The following is a 22,325-nucleotide window of genomic DNA, read 5'->3' as shown; positions in this document are numbered from 1 at the left end:
ACAACGTTTATTTAGTAATTTATACAAAACTACTTTTCTTATTACGTCAGCGTCTCGTCGTCGTCCCGTTACGTGTGCAGTGTGGTGATGGCATAAACGATTTGTCTAAACTATCAATATTAATTGGATGCAGTATACGCGTGGACAGGACCAACATTATGTTCCTGTAATTGTACTGTTAATCGAATTCATTTTCATAATGAACGCTCGATGTTGGGTTTTAATCTCATTACGTTTTGCTATTTTGAATTGACAAATGTAACTACAATTTTCAATATAATACATTTTTGCTAACGGTACGATAAGAGACCTTATACATGTCTTTGTTTTAATTCTTGTTGATGACATTTTGTTTTCTACTTTCAGGTAAGTCTCGATTGTTCGATGACACTGCAAAGGAGGACCCATGTCTTACTGGTAGGCCTCGTATATTTTCTTCATAAGTATAAATATATCAATTACCGTTGGATTTTTAGACTAAAGTTTTAAATAAAATTTTATTTCTGTACCTGGGTAACGATACGTTTGAATCAGAGAACTTGGTCTTAGAAATCAACGATTAGTCAATGAAATTCAACATACTTTTGTGTGGACGTGATCTTTATGTTTTATGCAAGTTTTGAAAGCCAAAGGAAAATTTGTTATTTACCTATATATCTGGAAACATGAACGAAACGTCGAAAAGAAATTTAAAAGTATACAATTAATGTAAAATAAGTTTGCCAAAAATGGTGGAGGTACGTGACTTTTTCCATGTTTCCACAATTTCCGTTCCAGACTTTCTCCGTTACATTTACTTTTCTTTCATTGTCATTCGAAACACATTTAGTCTACGGTACTTATGTTCTTAGTACTCATTTCCACTGGGATCCTGTTTTACAACTTACCAGCTAATTACAAGCTTTCTTGTAAATAAGTTATGTTAGAGGATGCCGCGTTCATCGTCATAGAGTAAATGCACGTTAAATATAAATATAGTCATTTTAAAATTAAAAACATTAAACTTATGATCACTTGCTGTTCCTAGCATACATTTTAATTTGACATTTTTTAAATGGATTTATTTAGTATTCGGCATACTATAGTAGTACACACATACAATGAAAAAATTATAAAACAATACAAATATAATGCTAGTCCATAATGTTAATACTCGTAGTAATCCTTAGCTGTGTGTTAAATTAGTGTTTCATAAGTGAAAGACCACGCTGAATCCTTCGTATTTTCAAATTGAATAATTAAATCGCTGACCTGTTCATAATTGTATTGGCAATTAATATTAAAAGTATCAAAATGGTTTTATTTTGTCATTTTGACATAATTAATTAACACAAGTGACAAATAAATGACGAGCGAATTGTAATAAATTGATTAAATACCGAGATACAAAGTTTTAATTTATCTTAATGAATCTTCAATTATTACTCATAAATATTTACCATATAACTTAATATTATAGTTAAGTTAGCGTATCGTTAACCGTGAAATTAGTTTGCTAACTTCAAGTTAACTTGCTTACTTGAACGTGGCACAAGTTTTAGTTTCCCCGTCGGCATGTAACCTGTATCCAATCAATTTTCAAATGGTCTGTTACGTAGTTCTATAGACTACATTATCTGAGGAACTTTGATTTAGTCGAAGTCATTATTGGATGCGTTTTGTTCTAATTTTAGGAGGAAGGTAAGATGCCTAAAGTTAATCTTTTCTGTTCTACCATAATACATATTACAGGTGACTTAATTATAGCTTTTTCTAACAAAATTGTTACGTGTGTACAAATTGTTATTTGTTGAATATTGTGTGGTAAATCTCGACGTGTTTGAAAAGGTATAAACGAAAATGTATACATAAAAAGTTGTATAAAACATAGATCGGCTCAGTATCATTTAGCAAAGTTTTTCCAATAGCACTTGGGACGAGTTTTTACGAAGTTTTTCCGAAGTTATATTTTGTTCTTAGTCCGTGCCATCGTTACTGCGGATCGTGACTCTTCTGATTAATTTATTCGAGTTCATTGATGATTATTGTTTCTTATTCTTAAGCCTGGAAAAAACTCGCTAATGGCTTTTCATTATAAATCACTCTTGGCACTTTAACGTAGAAGCAATGTTAGGTAAATGGATTTGACGAAAAACTAAAATGTTTTTAGATAAGCTTATACATAATAGAATTGATAAGTTTATTCAAATGTGACCCATTGGTCCAAATTCAACCTAACGGGTCCGAAACTAGTCGATGCCGTCACCGGACGACCACACGTGAGTTAAGCCGTTCTTAATTAATTTATTATTATGTCTCATAAAAATTTAAACATTTTAATTTAGTGAGTATATAGGTAAATGCGTTAGACTTGCATAAAATCTGCGTCTGGATGTGCTATTAAAATATATCTGAAACACTTTGTGTTTACTTTGGTTTTAGACTATAAATAAAGTGATCCACAAATAAAATTTAGTTACACGGAAGTATGTCTAATTACAATTGTAACGTTTTATGACAATCAGTTAAAATAATGTGAAATGTTTATAGAAAATTACGAAAATAAATGTTACTGTACATTATTATTGCAAGCTGAGGAAGGTATATGCCGCTTACAATATTTGTTCAACGTTTCGTATTTCCAACAATCTCCGATATCTCAACGTAAACATACAAGCAATGAGATTCGTTGAAAAATTCCAATAGAATTGTTTGCAGATATTTAACAAAGAGCATTCCCTGAGCAATCGTTTAAAGATAAAATCTGTAATAGGTCCGAGATCCTTTTAAAAATGTTTGCGCCATTACCAGCTCTTTGAACTCGACAAATTTACATATCGCTCCGTTGTACTCCTTTTATTTGAATTTAGGAACGTTACGAGTTTATCACGGAATTGTCTGAACAAACAACACATTGGAAATTGTGCAATTCACTTGCACAATATTTAATGCGCTTATTATTTTTATTATTAACGACTGTAGAAACCATCTATTTAATAAATGTAAATTTATTTATAAAAAAAACTCTATAGATTTAATTCGTTGTGATAGATTAGTTAAAAAACACTTGTCTTATAAATTAGTTGGAATTTTTAAAAAATATGTTGCACACGATCGTAGAGTGGGAAGTTCACTCCAATTTACGTTTACTCGACCGCAGTGCGTGGGTGGCCTATGACGTCACACTTAACCTTCACAAAGACTTTCATTCACTTACACCCTCTACAAAAAGACTTCACAAAACGATTACTATTTTAACTTATGCAAATAAGTTGAATAATAATTCGAAAATATTGGACTAAGTTGTCCCTTTTGAAACTCATTATCACTCATGGTCTACGACCTACTTGTTACTTACCGTGGGTTTCTAAGACCAAAATATCTGTATAAAAAATAGCGTTATCCCTGTCATTATATGACAAAATAGAGATAACAGTAAACGTGGATTTTGGTCCCAGAAACCTTCGGTTAATCTTTTAGAGGGTGTCAGAATTAGACTGTGACTTAACTAAAAATGTTTTTGTAACATTTTACAGAGTTTATTACATTAAAATTTTAAATTGTAATACCTTATTATGTGCTACAAAATTTCCTTTTAACTCAACATACAAACCTATCAAGCTTATATTTACGTTCTCTTTTATTAAAGGTTTTTCTTGTTGAATATTATATACAATAGCGTCGTTACTGCTCTATGTCTTTGTTACGTATGCTATTTGTCATAAAACCGGTGTATTATGCTGGCAATGGGACAAAATAAAGCTGATAGACAGAGAACAGTAACCGAGTCTTGTTTACATTATGTATATTTATGTACTTTTAGTATTTCATTACGTTAAATGTATGTAGTTTGAAATTTGTGAATAATGTCTTAAGGGTTACCGCATTGGTTATCTATATATATATATATATAAAAGAAAGTCGTGTTAGTTACACTATTTATAACTCAAGAACGGCTGAATCGATTTGGCTGAAAATTGGTGGGTAGGTAGCTTAGAACCAGGAAACGGACATAGGATAATTTTTACCCCGTTTTCTATTTTTTTTTATTCCGCGCGGACGGAGTCGCGGGTAAAAGCTAGTATGTAATAAAACTATATTATACTTTTTAAAAATACCATCTAAATTAGCCGCTACTAAAGAAATCTTAGCGTGCTTAAATTCACAAAGTTTAAACAAACTTCGTGGTTTTTTTTTTATCTTGTCAGATTTTACACGGTTGCAGCGAGATTTAAAATATTCTTTTCAGCAATTAGGTGAAAACCGTCCCTTCTTGAATTGTTAATAAAAATATTTGCATCAAAATCTGCAGCGTACCTAGCGATGGAGTTAAATTGAAAGTGACGGCGATTATCAATTCAGATATTGGATTTTCTATTTGGAGCTGAAATGTTTTTGCTACTCCAAATGGAAGTCTAAGTTAAAAAGCTCTTAAATTTCTGTTCTCGATTCAAGCTCTCTGGCATATCTAATTGTCACGTTAAAACGTTCTAGAATGCAAATGTTTGTTTCTAATTGGAAAATTAGTATAGTTCCGTTTTCATATTTCTTTGTTATTTTAGATTTAAAAATTGAACATTCTAATTTTTGTAATATATTTTAATAAAGTTATAAAATATATACAATACAATATCTTCTAGTTTTAAAACAATAATCACAAATTAAAGAAGTTATGATTTGTCCTATTTTTGTTAGTAGTTTTTTGTTTATTTGTGATGTAAAATAAAAAGATAATTTTGTAATACTTGGATAAAATAGTAAACTTATTTTAACTTAGTTTATCAACTAAGTTAAAAACTTAAGATATTTTAAAATAGGAAAATCGGGCGAGACATAGTTTAATCTCCAAAAGCAGTCTTTTAGAGTTGTAACTAAAAGCGACTGCTGGTTAAAGTCGATTTAAAATCTCGATCAGTGATTGCGGCGCGACGGTGGATCCGCTTAATGCGATTTCTTGCCAATTTCCAAGATAAATTTTCGAATTTTATCGAAAAGATTAACTTCTATCAATGAAATAAATTTTCAATAGTTTGGTAGATTGACTAGCTATATTTTAGGTAGAGTTTTATATCCGTTTATCTAATAGCTTAATTAGTTTTTCTTTTTCATTACATTAGTATTTTGTACTAACCCAATATTTCCTTGAATATTGACTACTGTGACATTTATTTAAAAACATATTATTGCATTTGTTATCTCTAAGAAAATGTAAGGGATGAAAATATGTTTTTACACAAGTGTTGAAGTTGGAATTCTACTATTAGTCACACTTTTTATGCACTACTAGCTGTCCGCGCGGATTTAAAAAAAACGTAATAAGTAACCTATGTTCTTCCAGACTATGTTCTACATCTGTGCCAAATTTCACCAAGATCCGTTGAGCCGTTCCGGAGATACCTTTAAACAAACATCCATCCATCTGAACATTCTCATTTATATTAAAGTAAGAAGTAAGATAGCATTGTCAAATTAAAATGACCCTAACAACCAAAAAACCAAGTGTCGGAGGACAAGACCCACTTTGGGTTGATGCTTCAGCTACTAACAAACAAAAAACTATATAACATATCGATCGATATCTTTGGTAAAATTATTTAAGCCACACATTTAAATAATAAGTAACAATTATTTATATTTTCCATAAAAATTAGTGGAAGTATAATCTTTTGTTTTTTGGATCATTATATAGCTTTATCAAAATTCCGTATCCGAGTCAACATTAAAGCCCCCCAAGAGACTCAACAGATCCAAAAGCTAATGAAAGTGAAACTTTTTAAGGAAGGGTACAAACTTCGTTAATGGTCCATACTTTTGATTGGCCAAAACGAAAACGGCCTGAAACTGTCACAATAAAGATACTGCTTTAAGTTGTTTTAAAACGACTTATATCTCCGTAGAATAAAGGGATCACGGAAGTATCCCAGAGATATTTGGACCCGAGAATTTAATTACTTCTCCAACTATGTTTAGGGTATGGGTATTAATAATCAGAATTTATTGTGAAGAGACTTGTTGATTGAGTACAGACAGATGAATCACTCATTATTCTTAAGGAACATACATAATTTTATTGTAATATACATTATTGTAATCGATGGGGGAGTCCTATGTTCAGCAGTGAACGAACCCAGGCTGATGATGATAATAAAAAAACTTGAGAAGTGTCAAGGGACACCCGGATGGAACGAAGTTCCTTTCTATTAATTAGTGAAGGAATTGTAATAATTTTTTTTTATTTTTTTTTTTAAGTCGCGACACCACATTGTTCAATGCGAAATAGAAATGAAAATATCTGGCTTGCTTTCTATAAGAGAGAGAGAGACAGACAGAGAAACATGCGACGCCGCACAGCTTACAATAGCTTACTATAGCGAAAAAACTTTTCGTAAGAATTTTTTCCGTCTAGCCCCCTTTCACAACGCGCGATAAGGATTTTCGTTCCAATTATTGTACATACTCTTGGATAAGATTTTATAAATTTACTCACTACATTTGACATGCATTAAAATGAAAAATTCAAGGTACCGAAAAAAGCGAAATAAAAAAATAATTTCAAATAATGTATTAGTGTAAGGAAAAAAAATTGAATTGATAAACATTTTTTTTTTAATTTTTAAATTGAAGCTTTTCACTGGTACAGTTAAAATTTGTTGTCTGCTTTCTTTTGATGTTCTGTCAAAAGAATTTTAGCAAAACATAATGCCCATAGCTAATTTATAGACTTCATTTTATTAGACAGATGTTTTCAAATTTGGAACAAAGCAATTCAACTAATGTTGATTTTGGTACGCAATAGTTTACTATTTTCAGTGTTACAATAATAATTTAATTGTTATTGTTTTATTTTAGTTATATTTATTACTTTGAACGTAATATTAAACGATGCTTCTAAAAATGTACGCAAAAATGTACGCGTTCTGTTAATTATGTCACACATAATAACTTAATAAAGTTGACTAAACTACCTTTAAGATGATCTAAGTAAATGTACTGTAAGACATAAAAAGGGATAATAAAATCTTTTATATCTTTTAAAGTAGTCCGGACCGGCGGCTTTGAGTGCCGATTTGAAAGGGAAAATAGCGGCTGGCAATCAAACTTTAAATATACTTTATCGCGAAAGTCAATATATATGTTGTTTTTGTTCATTAGCAGAATATCAGGAGATGTCCCGATTTCTGGGGAGATGTTTTTTTCGTTAAGTAAAATTAAAAAATAATGAAATAATTTCCTAAGGTTTTAATTATTATAAATCAAGCTTAAAGCTTGTGCTAAATTAGTAAACGAACGGATTCAAACTCATGAGGGCATGATTTAAATACTTTCCTAAACCCTTTAGCTATTGGCGCTTTATGTATTTATGTAGCATTATTGAGACAGCACAGGAAAGTTATGCAAAAAGCCAATACCAATTTTTGAGGCATTTTAAATTTCAATTAAAAAATTTCAACCTTGTTGACCTACTAACATATTTATTTACCATTCATGATCTATACGTACCGTAAATATATTATTTAAGTATTATCGTTGGTTTCTGAGACCATAACATACATAATGTATAAAACATATCGTCATCCCTCTCATTATCGTTGACAAAACAGAGACTCTCTCAGTTTATATATCCTTGTTTGACTATATGTAATCAAATGTCAAACTAAAATTATAAAAAACACATCAACTCGAGCGTAGGTACTCAGAACGATCTAATAACGTTTCATAGAAATCAGTCCATAACTTTAACAACTCATAAACATATACAAATTGATTTTAATTCTTAAATAATCAATGACATTTAATATAGACTATCCAATTTATATTAACAGAATAGAATAAATCAGTTTCTGTTGCGGAAAGAGTTTCCATACATATTGTATTACAATTCTCGGCGATCAAAGACAAAGCGATTCCATATTCGAAAAGCAATACCCTACGCCTAAAAACCTTAATATCGTCCGACTGTCCTATAACAAGAAAATAAAAAAACATTCTTGACACGTTCCCGAAATAAAATCCCTTTTTCTTTGGTTCCTGCGTATAAAATGCGTCGAGTTACGTACAAGCTTCACGCCTCGCTGAGTTTTCGTGTACACTGCTGTTGAATTAGGATCGCTCAGTCGACCGTCTCTCAAGGAATCGTCAATGTATAACGTTTTTTTCTTAATTCTGACCTAGATTGTAAATTCTTTGATTACGTAATGTAAAATAAAACCAGAATACTTCCAATTTATCCACCTCATAGAGATAATAAAACTATAAATACACGTACCCGAGGATTGCGACTAGCACAATTCCTCGATCTTTTGTTTCTTTCGGAAACTTATATTCTTAGTTTAAATTTCTGTCTAACAATCGAGCAGGCTCACTCGATGTGATATGAACATTACCCATATTCAAAAACGATTTCATAACTTATTACAAAATTATTTTCCAAGTTACTACATATATCTATATAAATATTCCCTTGGGTAATTGCCACTCAATATTTCAAGTTGTGTCCAACAATTTATTAAGACTGATAGCTTTGTATAGAAATTTCCAATCTATTTTCCTTTATCGTAATATTTTAAGATTTTTTCTTCTTCGACATTTACCATCAATCAATTTATAAGATACCGTAAGTGCTTTCGGCAGTTTATTAAAGTGAAATAAGTTAGGTAAATATACATATAATGCTAAAGAATACAGGAGGAAAAAGCAGTTACAAATTATTTTAGTTTAAAGATTCAGAACAAATCTACTTCGGGATATAAATAACTGAAATATTCAATTAATTAATATTAGAAAGCCAAATTTCGATCAACAACCTTGTAACTGTTTATCATGGCAAACAACATTCAGCGCAATCAAATAATATGGCCACTAAGATTATGTCATATAAAATTTTATGACCAACAAATAACATCATGTATGACGAACTCTTGCTATAATTTCCTGCGGTGTTTTATATCGTAATGTTTTGAATTTATCGCCCAATAATAATGTTGTATTGATCCCGTATGAAAGACGATATATTTTTCCTTTAGGATATATTCATAATTTATCGCTTTTGCGTTTCTAAGTAACTGTAAATTTTCTGTTATTAAAAAAAAACAAGGACTAATAACCTAGGAATACTAAGATAGGAACATAGATTGCGGATAGTAAATTGGGGAAGTTTGGTTTTAAACATTTAGGATAAGAGATGTTAAGTTTTTCTTCAGTTACATATCTATATATATATATATAAAAGAAAGTCGTGTTAGTTACACTATTTATAACTCAAGAACGGCTGAATCGATTTGACTGAAAATTGGTGGGTAGGTAGCTTAGAACCAGGAAACGGACATAGGATAATTTTTACCCCTTTTTTATTTTTTTATTCCGCGCGGACGTAGTCGCGGGTAAAAGCTTGTATTAAAATAAAAAGATGCTAAATACATACATTTAATCACGGGAACGGGCACACAGCGAGATAGTTTAGCTCCGCTCGCAAAAAACTGCACTCCCCAGACAGTGTATCTCAGAGTTTCGCGAACAAAGGGACCCCCAGTGCCGCATACACCTGCGGGGTCGTTACCCCCAGCACTGAATAAGACTGCTCCATCATTTGAGGGTTACACAGGCATTTTTGTTTGGGAAGCATTACGTGAAATACTTATGTTTTATATTCAGTGTACTATATAAAATAAATCAGAAAAAATTACGTTCAAGTCATTATATACTCTACCGTCGTCATGAGTTTAGAAATTCAAATTGAACAGATCTTTCCAGAAAGCTTTTCATAGAAAAAAAGTCTTTCGCTAACACTAACAAATTCACTTACCGCGGGTTCCCCGAGACCAAAATCTCGGTTTAAAATATATCGTCATCCCTGTTTACAATTATCTTTGACAAAACAGAGATAATAATGTTCTAAACGTATATTTTGGTTTCGGAAACCCACTGTTAGTGAGGCGGCCATTGTACTATTTAATTATTTTTCTTCGGGTTCGACTTAAAGGTGAAAAATAATCTTTGGTACGTATTGTACCTAGGTACAATCATTTTATATTATTTTCTCCACTGGATAGTGTACTTTATCTGGTTTTTAAATCTAGGTGACCGTGTGTGTTACAAACCTGAATAACGGCCGCATATGAAAATGGGATGCGGGGCGAATGTAACCAAGCCAGGTCAATGAACTGAAATAATAAAAAAAATCTAGTATTCTCTAATCTAATATCTTATATATCCTAAATTTAATGACTTGATATAAAAATAAAATTGTCCATTTAGATTAAAACACATTTTAAACATTACGTCAAATTATTTGTTGGTTAGAACGCGATTAAAAAACATCGTTTTACAGAAAAAAAGCAAGATAACTCACGCCCTTGTGTAAGGTAGGCAGTTGTTATGGATTTCTATTTAAAGCGATCCCTAACCTCTCATCTCTTACATCTTACTTCTATTTTTTAGCCGACTTCAAAAAGAAGGAAGTTATCAATTCCAATGGTTTTTTTTTATGTGTGTTACCACGATGCTCCGCCTCGTGGTGGTCCGATTTTGATATAACTTATTTTAATTGAAAGGAAGTGCTTGCTGATGGGTCCCATTTTTTTTTTAAATAACTAGAAGACTAGTAGATTTTAAAGTGTCTACTTAACATTTGATTATCATAATTTGTTAATAAATTATTCACAAAATAGAAACTGTTTTTAAATATCCACCTTTAAATAGTATTAATACCTTTTTACTCACGCTAATTTTCGCATTGCGGTAAAAGTTAGAGTTTGATAAAAAATATAATGTGATAGTTGTACATAGTAGTTGTGAAAAAAGTGCGAACATAAATTAGTTGAGTACAGTTATGAACCTTGACACGAAACGGCGGGCCTTGTCGGGTTTCGGATATAATGAGTATGCTCATATTATAAACATAAGTCAACCTTGCACCTTTATGACTTGACTATGTCTGACTAAATAACATTATGACGTCATTTTCTTTATGTTTAGAGGTGTTGTGGTGTGAGGTGGATGTTAACTTTTACCTTATGATACAACTACGGGTATAACGCAGAGGGGTAAGTAAAATTTACGGATTTCAATTTGATGTAATCCTGGCAAATCTTACTTGCATATATATCTCATCTCCACTTACACGCCCATAACATACTTATCGTTAAAAGGTACTTCTTACTTTTTCTTTTTTCAGACTGTCAACACCTTGACTAAACTTTATACTAATATATAAATGCGAATGTTTATATGAATGGGTGGATGAATGGCTGATTGTTTGAAAGTATTTCTAAAACGGTTGAACTGATCTCGATGAAATTTAGCATAGATGTTGAGCTTTAATAGTTTGGAAGAACACATATTTTACTAATAGTTTTTTTTTTTTTATATACTGTTCGTAAGAAACGAGATTCTTACCACAATTAGGCTGTTTGAGTTTGAGTTTTGAGTTTTTTTTTAATTCCGCGCGGACGGAGTCGCGGGCAAACTAGTCATCTAAAAGTTAATTTCTATTATTATTAAAAGATTGAAAATTTAATAATTTCTAGTTAGGAGAACTTTACGCTAACATTAAGTTTATTGTGTATAATTTTTAATTTTTATACAACGTTGCATGATTATGAACAATTTTTGCCTGAATTCCGTTTGCGGTGTAGCGCCATCTAGGGGAATATTTATGAATAAAGAAATATAGTAATTATTTCGTACGAATGGTTCTTTTACTACATAATAAGTGAATTACAATTTATAGTTCGTTTAGATTAGTAGCAAAATTGTACATTAATTAAACCGTTTAAAACATATTATTATCTCTGTTTTGTCAAAGACAGGGATGACGATATGTTTTATACAGAAATTTTGACCTCAGAAATCCACGGGTAATCGTATCAATTATTACCCGTGGATAACAAAACATATTACGTATTTGTCTAAATAATTACAAGACCACCTTTAGGTTAGATATTATAGAAATGTGGGAACTGACACACCGCAAATTACTGGTTTATAACTGAGGTTTTGTTCTAATTATTTCAGAAACGTAATTAATATACCTTATAATTATATAATATATATTAATAATTTTTCATTTAAATTTAAATTAGAGGGAATTCTTCATGGATATATAAAGTTTCCTGGATAAGTTAAGATTTAAATCTTTCAAAGGATACTACTCGTAATCTTTTCGATTAATTTCTGTTTTTTTTTCAATCAAAAATTTGACAATGTTATTACAGATATTTAAGCGACCACTTTCGATAATTATAAAGGTAAAATATTGCTTTATTAATTTGTTGAATTTTTAACTGAATTGAATATTAATTGCGTTGTATATTCTGTATACAAAAATATTTGCAAAACAATAGAAAAGCGAACGTAAAATACCAGATTGAAATATTCTTGGCATTTCAAGTAGTTTAAGTTATTTATTTGTTAACAAACGCCTTCAAAGGCGGTACATAGTCTTGCTGTTCTTACAAATTCATGTTCAAACAAAAATAAACAAAAAGTAGAATCACATTTTTCCGCCACAACGTAAAGGAATTCAAAGAAAATGTATAGAGAGGAATGCTTTACAGTAAACATAATACTTTGGTAGATGATAAAGAAATATAACTTTTGAGATTAGAAAATGAAAATTATTTTGAAAAAATAGTTTACATATTGTATACGAAAGTAAAGGGCTTATTTAATAATCATATAATGTCGATTTAGAACGTTTGTGTAGTTTTATTTTGTTAACTAAAATTTGTTTTAACAAACGATTAATACATTATATATACCTTTATAAAAATTCTTGTTATGACAAAGGGTTTGAATTCAATTTCTATTACATTAATATATAATAGAAATTAAGATAAATATGAGTCAATGAACATTAGATTAGTTATATGAAGAATAACGTTCGCTTAAGCGAAATATGGTAGATTAATAAAATAAATCTTGTCACATTGGCGCCAAGGCTAAATAAAACGTACGCCAACCCGCTGCGCCTTCGAAGTTTTCAGATTTATGACACTCCGTACGAATCGAATCGTTACTTGTTTTGTTTGGAATAATTAGTAATAGTAACTTTTACATTTTGTTTATGATGTTTAATTGATTCTCATTTATTTATTAGTTTTAATAATATCGTTGAATTTTTCTACATAATTTTAAAATGCAATTTTTTTGGTTAATAAAAAACAATAATTAAATTAATTATTATAATTGACGATAGTATAAAATTAATTATAATGTAAAAAAAATTATTTGTATAAAATACTGAATAATGAATAACACATAGTTTATAATTGTACAAATTTTATTGAAACAAACTGTTATGAAGCATAGAGTTATTTCAATTGAGTTTACTTTATAGCCATTTAGTTCGCCGCGAAAGTCGTAAAGTGATTTTACTGACGTACTTGCATAGCTTGCTGCGAGGATTGTCCTATTCGAGTAACTGCAAAGATTGGTTTTAAATAAGCGTTTATGTCTTTTCTTCTAATTGTTAAAAAAGAAACTTGTTGCGTCAAGTCTTTATATAATGTTAATGAATAAATGATTTTAAAAACGAGTGTATTTATATTAAACTAGCTGTCACCCGCGACTCCGTCCGCGCAGTATTAAAAAAAACTTAACTCAGCCTATGTGTTCTTCCAGACTTTGCAAACAGCCGTTCTGGAGATACATTCCAACATCCGCATTTATAATATTAGTAAGATTTGTTATTAAACTGCGAGTACGATAATAACTACTAAAATCTAATAGCTGTGACTCTTACGATTAAGTTGTGTTATTTTTGTTACGACGTGTTACATTGTTTGCTATAGTTTAATATTTACAAACTAGATGTGCGATAGACGTGTTAATGACGCAATGTAATAGACACAACAACAAGTTCACATCCCTGGAGTACAGGTCTTTCATAATTAAGCGCTTAGAGCGTCAATTTGAGCCTACAACATCGTTTCGGTTTGAATTTGTGGTTATTGTATTTCAGTTGAAATGTTTTAGAGCAATTTATACATAGTAGATGTATTGTATTTCTTTGTTTACTTGAATACTATGTTTGCCTGTAATTGAAACATGTTTAAGATTACTAATTAAAATGAAACCTATGTCGTATGTTTAATTGTATGTAATATATGTGTTGACAATCCTAAATAAATATGTAAAAGAAAACATAGTAAAATGTTGGCAATTTTAGATTAAGTATGTAGGTTATGAGTAATATTAAAAATATATTTTTAATCTTATACCTAATTTTAGAAATTCATGTTTATGTTTTTAGTTAATTTTTTAAATTGAATTTTATCATGATGTTCTATTAGTAAAATCTTTTCATTTGATACCCATATTGGGGTGATTGTTCAAAAATATGTTATACACCTAGATTCACAAAGACATTGAATGTAAAAAAAGTATAATCATCAGGACTAAAGGTGTGTACCAAATTACAGAAGAATCTAAGATCTGGTTCAGGTTACAAGATAGTCGATGAGAAATAAAATGACAGGAACTGAATTAAAATATCCTAGCGTCTAGGACGTAGAGTATAGAACAAAATCATAGAATGTGTATCATACATCTCTAGCTATTCTCCGTAACATTTAACATACATTGCTGCGTTGGCAGTAATGTACATCATTACAAGCCACGATTGCGCAACTGAGTTATTGTTACACAGACGGAATAGGTCACGACGCTGGCCCATATTTTACTTTTATAGAGGCCGAGCCTGTTTGTCGAGGGTAGGTAACGCCAAGGGGGCTGTTTAATCCCTTACCGTGCTCCCCCAGACTTAAATTGAAATTCCTTTTCCTTTCCAAGTTGTATTAAGGGTATTGTTCTAATGTCAATTTAAAACTAGTGTTGATTTTTTAGCTGAAAAATTGGATAGAAAGATGTGCGCATTCACTGTAATTTTACATTTCAAAATATAAATAATAAATTACATTTAACATTGTAAAATGCAATTTTTATTTATGTTCGTCGTTGGATAACGTTTATTGTAAAATTTGTGTAATTATTGGTCGGTAATATTTATAAATAGATTGGTATTGTAATGTTAACTCTATAATATATTCGAGATTTCAGAATATATTTATTATAATTATTAATATTATTATTCCAGTTTAATTATAATCAGAAGATATTCATAAGTTTTTTAACTCACTCAAAGGTATAGTAAATTACATAAATTTAAAATTCATGAAATCTAAAAACTTTTCTAGACTTCTTATTATGAAACTTACAAATCTAGAAATTAAAATTTAAGCAAAAGCTTGTTAGCATATTTTCTTACTTATTTCATTTTGTTACACTAAGGTTATTGGTTTTTTACGTTTTAAATTACGGAATACATAAAAAAATTGTTCCATCATTAATAATATTCCATTCAATTAAAAAGTGAAATTGTTTCAGTACTAGATTTTATTTCAAATAAATAAAGAATGCATACTTAAATTTTATATTTTTATATCTTCGTATATGTCGCCGTGGTTATGTCAAGTAGAAAAATTACTTAAAGTTGAGTCTAGTCTAGACAGTAAATGTCGACAGTCGCGGAATTTTTATCAAAAACTACACTCGCTCACCGCAATGCTTTTAGCACAAGTGTAAGTTTTGGTCCTTCAATAATTTCTAGCGACGTACGTTCACATTTTATGTCGAAGGAAATTGGTTGTAACATTTGTGGGAATAACGAAAAATTTTTCTCTTTTCGGTAGTTGTAAGTGAAGAAAATTATTGAAGTTTACATTAGTTTTATGAATCCTATATAATTTTTGAGAAGAAATTCTTTCATTAGAAATTAAAATTTGAGCAAATTATTGTTTTGTACTTTGATGGGAAAAGTTTCGTTTATGTTTAAATTATTCGTATTATATTACAACTTAAGGACGTTCGATTTCATCAATTACTAAAAAAAAAAAATCAAAATTTGTCTTTCTTACATCTTGTGCAAAGTATCGTTAAAACACATTTAACAATTTGCAAGATTATAAAATGAGATATAAGAGTTTTATATCAATTGTAAAGAACAAAAGCATATTAACTAAAAAAAATATCAGTAATAATAAATCTACTCAACTTGTGTCAAGTCGGAAAGTTAACTAGTGCAGCTTTTCTATTTTCTTATAAAAAGTTATTATTTCAACAAAAACTAGTAAAAAGTCATAAAATGTGATCTCAAGTCTATAATACGCGGGAGCGGTTGCTACATAAACTGTAGCCAAGTTAGGTTAACGTAACTGAGATTGGACGTGTTCCAAACGTCGTAGTGGATCATGCATCGCTTTTATATACCAGTGATCCGTATTCTTTATTATTTTTTACATTCTATTATTGTTTATATATATTATCTCTTTATTATTCTATTAACTGTTTATTTCCTAAAAAAATACGTGTTCAAGCATTATGTTACATATTGTTTTTATTACATCACTAGCTGTGCCCGCGACTTCGTCCGCCTGAAATACTGTCTTCGGGTAGCATTTATTCGCGTTAAAAGTAGCCTATGTCCTTTCTCAGGGTCTAGACTATCTGTGTACCAAATGCCATTTAAATTGGTTCAGTAGTTTTGCCGTGAAAGCGAGACAGACAGACAGAGTTACTTTCCCATTTATAATATTATTTATAAATTTATAATTTATATATTATTTATATATTATAAATTTATAAATTTATAAATTTATAGTAAGGATTTATTTATTTGTATGCTATACTTACCAATCTTCTTTGGTCCATTCTGTACCCTACCATACTACATTCTGTAATCTAATTTAATAAAGGTGATATTAGAATAATGATGTAATCAAATAATTGGTAACGTAATCAAATCTTTGTATCAACAAGCATTATCAATGACGTCATAGTAACATTCAGAAATGTTTCATATAATATATAAGTGAAACATTTCTGTCCTTTAAAACGTAAAGGCATTCAAAGTCGGTACTTTCAAAAGTAATTAAACCAAACATTGTTTTAACTACGGTTAAAAATATATAACTAAGATAATTAAACAATAACTAAAGCGGTTAATGCAGCATAAGTTGATAGCACACAAATGATAAAGTAATTAACAGTTGCCGCAGAACCATTATGTCCATTAAGAAGAAATGTGACATAAAAACAGAGTAAATGAGATAAGTCGACCATTCACAATGCGTCAGTCGCAACTCCAAATTACATTATTAGGATGTGTTCCGCAAACTATACGCTGTGCGGACAAATTAGAGAGATCTTCTACCCATTGTACCAGATCCGATTGTGTTAGTAATAGCCCATTGAATAGGATACTTTTGTGCATTTGAAAATTCATTATTCAATTGTCTTTGTACGAATCATTTTGTATTTGATATTTGTGATTGAAGTCAGTGAAATTATTTAAATAAATTTATAGATTTAAAAAAAAAAGAAGAAAAAAAAAAAAATTTAGAGAAAATATTTAGTTTAATTTATGTGTTAATATGATGAATGATTCGATAGCTTCGCTTTTTTAGATGATTTGAGTAATTAATTTGTAAATGTATAACAAAGGAAAAGATCTTTGTTCTTAAGTTTTTTAACACTTTTTAAACTATGCTACGTTCGTTAGAAGTAATAAGTTTCTAAATAAAAACAATATTTGTAATACATATTTCCTAGTCTAAATATAGTTAGGATATACAACATTGTCACAAAACCTTACATTATAAAGCTAACTTACATATGTTCAGCTCAATAATTTTTATTTTCGTAACATATTTCTTCGGCACCAAATATTACAACTTTAACATCGAAAATCGTACGTAAGTCGTCGAGTAGCCGTCACGAACACGTGTGCTGGCCGTAACATACACTCGGTGCGGGCTTGAGGGGTTATGGGTAGGGGAAGGGGTCACTACAGCCCGGCCAAATTTATTGCCTTTATTGACCGTTAACAATGTTAACAACAGCCTCAAATACGAGCTTTCCTTGTCGCATTAACTTGTTGTAATCTTGTTGAAATTGGAACTCGGTTAAATGTTACAATATTTTAAGGCGTTGTTCAACTGTTTACAACATCTGTTTTCGATTTGTAACACAATATTTATATGTAATTCAATTGTAACGTAAATGGGATCAAATGGTTTTAACTACACATATCTTTTCACAAGACAGTTCCAAAACTAAATAGATTTCAATGGAATAGTTCTAAGTAATTAAATGTCTAATATATCAATTCTCTTTGGCTAAAGCTTGGTCTATGTTTTACTTCTTCACTTTAAGGTTGTTTACTAGACATAGGCCACAATGTTCTTTAGCTATGCATAACAAGATTAAAATATAAATCACTGTATATAGCATGTTATATAACGGGTCATAAAGTACTGCAAATCACTTTATATAACGTTTATCTAGTTTAATGTGATAAAGTTTTAGTACCGTTTTTTTTTTTGTGAACTGTGATAGTTATCTTGCCTATTACATCGGAAGCGGTTTATCATATGAAATTAATAAATGTTGGGAAGTAAAATAAAGTAGATATTCCATCATAGCTGTCAATTAACCTCGGAAGCAGAATAAAAATGTGAGTTTACACTTGAAAATCGGTCAACCGCGGCGCCGGTCCATTAATTTTATACAATACCGATATCCATTTTTTAAATTAAAATGCAAAAAAATACACGAGAGTCAACTTAAGGGGAAACGTGATAAATCACGGATCGTCGATACATAAACGGTTTTGATTTAAATTTGTTTTAAGCTTGTTTTTTTAGATTTATAATTAACTAGCCGTCGCCTGCGAATTCGTCCGCGGAGAATTTTAATTTTTGCTATCGGTCCTGTAGTTATTAATTAATTTTATTCGTTACGTACATACATACATAAAGAATAAATAATAATAAAATACAAATCTTTATTATTATTTATTCTTTATTATTATTTAATCGTTATTATTTTTAAAAGATTATAAGAAAAATGAACTAAACTTAAATTAATAAAAACTAATAGCGATGTTTATTCTACGCCCAAGTCGTAGCAACTCAGAGATGGGTCTACGTCGTAGCACAAAGTTTAAAATATGTTACTTTTTGAAATACAATTTATGATTCTATCTTCTAAGTAACCAAAGGGGTATTATTTTGATATTGCCCTTTCACCTATAATATTCTAGAATTTTACCTTACAACTACGTAGCACCTGCGTGAATCGTAAAATGGAATGTGCTAAGGTCAGGGGAAATATTTTTACAAGGTGTGTAAAATTTATATATGTCGTACCTTAAAGTTATCTCTGCTAGTATTATTTTCCTTTACTCTGTGATTTACATTTATTGTGAATAATCAAAAAACTAAGAGCTCTGATAATTCTACATATACATAACTTCTGATTTCCGTATATAATTTTATTGTGTATTACGGTGACGTAAATTCTACACGTACGCCGTAGCATCATAGATATCGGTCTACGACGTAGCACAAAGTGTAAAATCTGTACCAAATATATAATTGCCAAACATTATAGTGTGAACGTTAAATAATTAAGAAAGAGTTGCGAATACGATGCCAAATATACCGTTAAATCATAAAACCTTACACTGATAAACTTTTCGAGGAAAGATTTAAAATTCGATTGTAACATTTTATTAAATACATTACTAAAATTGATTAAAAACCCAATTTAAATGTAAATAGTATTAATTTAAAAATATATTTGTTCAATTAATTGAACAATCGATGTAATCAGATTTTAATGCAAAGACCTTGTGTCCGTTGCCTTTTTGATAAATAATTAAAAAAGCAATTGTATTTAAAGTAGCCAGTGAATGAGTATCGCGTTATTTTGTCATCGGTTAAATCGGTATCATCTCGCGCGGATAATTGATGCCATTCCGATCATGAGGTTTACGTTCGTAACTGTTGGATTGGGATAACTTTTAATACCTTTATGTAAAGTTCACTTCGCTATTTCGGCGTATTCAAAAGGCGGCTTGCTCGTTTGCCACATTAAGATACAAAAGAAAAGAAAAAAAAAACTTTTTTTTTAAATACTATGATCAAAATAGTCGTTTATGCATAAAAATATTTATAATACTGTTGTATTATAAAACTTCAAATAAGCTACTAAAGAAAATAATGTTATGATTTTTAATCTCTCACTGTATTTGAAAATTTTAAATTCCCTCTTTTCGGTATTAAGTGATGAGCATTAACTCATCTACCATTTATTATGTTTCTCAAGTAAAGTGCACTGAATCTTTTAAGTATAACAAGACGGCGACGACTCATCTCGAAACACTTTGTAGGCGGAAGGCAATTCTTATAAAGCTGTTCTGTGGCTTTGACGGAGTTTCTTTGTGACAATCGTGTGAACTAATCCAAACATGTTTTTGTTATAAATTGCCTAAAATCTTGGTAGTGTAATTATTACCCGAAAACCACAGAACACAGTTTGTGGGTTTTTTTGGTTTATTTTTTTTTTGTTTGTATGTTAATTTCAATTCCATTGTAACCTTCTTAAGCCGAAATAAGTGAAATGATTTTAATAAATATGGCGTCAATCGAATTATATTCTCACTCTGAGTGTCAGTTGGGTTTTTAATTAACAAATAATATATTGATACTTTTTTATATAAATATACTATTTTTTATCCCATTTATACGCCAGACCTGAAAAAGAATAATGATTAAGAATATTCGAAAGGCTGTCGCGCGGTGCTTTATTGGTTAAAATCCACAAGTACATAGTGTGGTAAAACTATGTACTTTAGATATTCAGTTGTCAGTCACTTTGTACTATAGATGTCATGAGTGGACTTCAGATGTATTCGTGGAAAGACATAGCATACACATTATTTCTTCATCATAACAGCTTAACTTAGCGAGGAAATTTATTTTAGTATACAGATAAACTTTTACACGTCGGAAGGATGCAGTCATATCTGCTTGATGTAAACTTCGACTTCCTAGTACTCGTATTATAAATAACTTTTATTGTGAAGAACCAAAAACATTCATATAGTTTCTTTTCATTATATTCTGTTCGAAATATATTTGTTATTTCCATTAGGGGTTACTACGTTTCCTTATATACTATTAACGTTATTAATTATTGAACGTTTAAGTCGAGCAAAACATACTTCACACTTAAAATTCATCTTTAAGAGGACGCTTAATTAAAAAAATAAGATGAAATAAACAGTGAGGAATTGATTATTAAAACATTAAACTATTCTAATATAAATCTTACTGATAAATGCGAAAATTTAGATGTATGGATGGATGGATGGATGTTTGTTGGAAGGTATCTCCAGAACGGCTCAACAGATCTTGATGAAATTTTGCATGAATGTAAAACATATTCTGGAAGAACACATTGGCTACTATTTTTTTTTTATATATTTCTGCTCTGACATGGTATTTTCACAATTGTTATTTTATATCTACTACTTTATATATTAATCGAATGCAATGTTTATATACTTATGTTCTACATTTGTAACGTGTACACTGGGTGCTAAAGCAAAATTTATGATGTGATTAATAAACTAGACAAACACATTCGTTTAATAACATATAGTATATTCATTGTTTGTCCGTTTGAACGGTGCAATGTTTTCACTCCACTCTGGTGGACAATTCACCTAATTTCGAGTTCGCTACTAAAATAGCATTTAATATTTGATGATGCCGCAGAACGCAAGGCCTTTTCTGTTGGTCCAAGTTTGGAAACAGCGTTTATTTTTGGAATCACTTTTTAATTTATGTTGCTATTTCTTAAATTAACTCAACTTTTTTGATTAAATGTAAGCTAGTAACATTGATAAATACTTCTTTATTTTGTTGTTGACAAATTAACTATTTATAATCGTTAACAAAATTGCATTATCACTATAAAACGTTGTTATATTGTTGCTTCACATCTTGCACTTTTTTAACTGAGGGTGTTCACATTTTTATTTATATTTGTCTACTGCATTCTCGGTGGCCAGTACGGGATTGACTATTCATCTATAATATTATTGCAATCTAAATGTTTATTATTTTACAGTTTTCTATCTTATTAAATACATTTCTTTTTAATATAATTGTGCTTTTAAGTTTTTAATTAATATAAATTCATTGCAATATCGATCAGCGCCATCTAGTATTCGATATGTACTGAACATTTATTAAAGAAAGATTGTGTTCTATTTTGATTATACATGTTTTCTGGTTTTCAATAATGTATTTTCCGTGTTTAAATTGACTTAGGAAGGAGTAAAAAGAAAATGAAAAAACAAAAAAAATCATTTCAAAAATATTCTACAAAAATGAAAGAAATCCTTTAATCGTAAAAGAAAAAAAAAAGTTATTTAAAAAAATAAGAAATTGTATTTTTTTAAATAACTTTTGTTTTTTTTTTCTTTTTTAAAAGTCTGT

The 22,325-nt window shown here is 29.9% G+C and overlaps 1 protein-coding gene across 1 annotated transcript in view; it reads left to right on the top strand.

Annotated features, from left to right (window-relative positions):
* The first annotated feature begins 396 nt into the window (after positions 1-396).
* The window catches only part of LOC106711522 (acetylcholine receptor subunit alpha-like 1), a 130,853-nt gene continuing 108,924 nt past the window's right edge, over positions 397-22,325 (top strand). The window contains exon 1 of the mRNA XM_014503857.2: positions 397-417. The gene's annotated coding sequence lies outside the window, so the exon portion shown is untranslated. The remainder of the gene's footprint in view (positions 418-22,325) is intronic.

This window comes from Papilio machaon, chromosome 20 (assembly GCF_912999745.1).
Source record: "Papilio machaon chromosome 20, ilPapMach1.1, whole genome shotgun sequence".
In the NCBI taxonomy this organism is placed as follows: Eukaryota; Metazoa; Arthropoda; class Insecta; order Lepidoptera; family Papilionidae; genus Papilio; species Papilio machaon.
Note: the sequence above shows the minus strand (reverse complement) of the source record. Positions and strands in the feature narration are given on the sequence as shown.